We start from the raw sequence: 3,112 nt of genomic DNA on the forward strand, positions 1-3,112 counted from the left end.
GGTCAGGTTACAACAGAGATGGACTCCTCACCATTCTGAGGACTCACCATTGACCTCCCTCTCCTTCCAACCCTAAATGCCATATTTTCCTCTTCTGAGTCTTCTTTTAGTGGAGTGTTGGCATCGGAACCCAAGCATCTGGTTCCTCCCACAATGTGGTCCTTGGTCCCCATGGAGGTGTTTGGCTGGTGTAGCCATAATTGTAAAAGTCACTTCCCTCAGAACAGAGAGTGTGTGGCATTCTTGGAAGTCAAACTATGCAAAGATGTTCATTTCCTGTACAGGTGGGTTTCTGCTGCTTGATGCTGTTTCATCTTATAGTGGACAAAAATCGATTTTGAGCAGAATTCAAAAATCCAGGGGCTGTGACTCATCTAAGCTGTGATGATATCCAGTGCAGCACATACAAATCAAATCCATAAGGTGACAACCCAATCCTACCTGCTGACCAGCAGAATTTGTGTGCCAGCAGTGGAAGCTCTGGGATCAAGGCAGGAGTGCTCAGATCCTAGCGCATGCAGCACATACAAATCAAATCCATAAGGTGACAACCCAATCCTACCTGCTGACCAGCAGAATTTGTGTGCCAGCAGTGGAAGCTCTGGGATCAAGGCAGGAGTGCTCAGATCCTAGCGCATGCTGCATGACATTGTCATGCTTGCTGATGCTACTAGCCAATGCAGTGAGTCCATCAGCACCGTCAGACGGATAAATTCTTATCTGGCTTGGATTAAAAACTGAGCAGAAGAGAAAGGTTGGTTCCCTTGATCCTTGTTTAAGCCATTTCTGTCCAACACTGCATAGACACAACAGGGATCAAATGTATACACCTGTGGGCTGGGCAGAAAGGGGTTAATGTGATAAATCTCCTTGGTTTCATTTTTTTCCTCAGAGATTTATGGCATTAAAAGACCCAAATTTACATATAACATTCCTCTATTCATCTGAAATATTTCACTGAAAAACTCTCTCCGTCTCATATTTGTGTTTGATTATCATTTAACTCCACACAAAAAACATGATACACCCTGGAGAGTCAACTGGTTTCTGTTTCAAAGACGTTAACAAATTTGCATTCTTTTTACATAAAGGAGGCATGCCGGATACAAAAAACCCTCAACCTATCCCATAGTGGTGCAGGAGAGGGTACCATGAGACTGATTTAGCTCCCAAACTTGTACAATAGTATCCTTGGTTCCCTTTTAAAACATACCACCTTCCAATGAAGAAGCAGTTTTCATTTCCATGTGAACATCTCCTGATTTTAATGGAAACTGGAATGGGATATCAAATCACGGGTAACCGGGAAAATGATCAAATGTCTCATCTAATGTTTCTGTCTTAGATGTTGACTAGAATTGGGAACAAATAATCTACTCTAAAATATATCTTGGGTGTGTCTGAAACAAAGGGAAAGAGAGATAAAAGTTCCTTATCTCTGGGACGCAATAACCATCATGAAGAAGGGTAGCCATCTTAGGGTCCAATCCTGCCCAACTTTCCAGTACCAATGCAGGCACAACAGGACCCTGAGCTAAGAGAACAAACGCTCTCCTACCTTGAGGAACCCGCCGTGACGGCCCTCCCACCACAGGATGCAGTTCACACCCCATTGGTGTGTGCAATGGGGTGTGAACAGTTGCACTGGGACTGGAAAATTGGATAGGATTGGGCCCTTAGTCTGTGTGGCAAAAATCTCCTATTTTTCTCTATGTTTCCTTATTTTTGGATCCTTCTAGCCCACTCAAGTCTTCAGCGATGTTTTGGGTTCTTGAAAACGTGCAGAGGCATCCTGCTGCATGACCATCATCTTGAGATTTGCTGAATTCAGCTCCACTGTGGAAATAATCAGACAGGCAGACATAATCAGTCTGTGGACTATCTTCATTGCCTTGGTCCAGCTCAGAAAATAGATGCTGGCCAGTCCTCCTGCTGGAAGGGACATGCAACAGCTGATTGGGCATCCAAACCCACCTGACAAAGAGGCAGATAGGAATGCCAGGTGGGTAGAAACTGGGCCTCCAAGAGGAAATTTATCAGAGGTTACAAAGTTTCTTTTGAGCCCCTTCCCAAAAGGGGAGTAGATGAAACAGAGATGGGGAGGGTGGTGACAAGGGTGGGCTGAACAGAGTGGGGAGGGGGCAAAACAGGGCAGGGGGAGGATGGTGACAGCTGGAAAAATCTTTAGAGCCCAGGTCTACTGTTCTTCCCAATGCGGAGACCAGGTCTACCTGCCTGTGCGGTGTCAGCAGCTAGATGCAGTAATAGTGAAAACCAAAAGCACTCCTCTCTCCAAAATCTTTTAAATATAGAAAATCACTGCAGAAAATTAGCATCCTCATAGTTAGGCTCACACTAGAAGGTGTCCTCTGTGTACCAAACCTTATTTTTGCAGGAGCTGTAGCCCCGCAGCTGTGTCCCTGAGCTCCTATACACTCCTTCATGGTAAGTGGATGCCCAAGAGCTGCTCTAGCAAGCCAGTTTCCGCTCTGATTTGAAACTGTGTGTAAAGGAATGTCATGTATGCGTTCCTGGGCCTGGTGCATATGGCTTGTGGCAGTGGCTGCCACCACACACCTGTTGTGCCTCCAGAACCCCACGTGGGCTGCGAGTTCAGATGAGACAGGAAAATGTCAGATCCCAGGAAATTTCTGGGCCCCCTCCTTTGGCTCCTGACCCCGTTTTGACCCTGGGCCTGGGTACAATTTATCCCCTTTACCCCCCTCTCATGGGCCCTGGTTAGAAACCCCCCAATCAAAGGACCTAAGACCTATCATTATTTTTTAAAGTCATGCACAAGAATGCTTAGGGGTGTTGCCCTCATCCATTGCTGAAAGTGGCTGCTGCTTTACAGAAGGAGGCCGCTCCCCTTGCTGCATATTAAGCAAAGGCCAGGCTTCTGGTGCAACCTTAGCAACTCGTAGAACAAGGACAGCATTAGGGGAATTACATCAGGGTACTTGTGTTATTTTGCTGCTTGCATTTTAATTGCCTTGCCAAGTTTTGCCAACACCCTCCCCACTTCTGACATACTTGTTTGTTTTATTCACTTCACATTCATTTTCAGTCCATGCCTTGTTTGCTCCTTTGCAAACCCCCCCCCCCCATTATT

This window comes from Tiliqua scincoides, chromosome 5 (genome assembly GCF_035046505.1).
Source record: "Tiliqua scincoides isolate rTilSci1 chromosome 5, rTilSci1.hap2, whole genome shotgun sequence".
Taxonomy (NCBI): Eukaryota; Metazoa; Chordata; class Lepidosauria; order Squamata; family Scincidae; genus Tiliqua; species Tiliqua scincoides.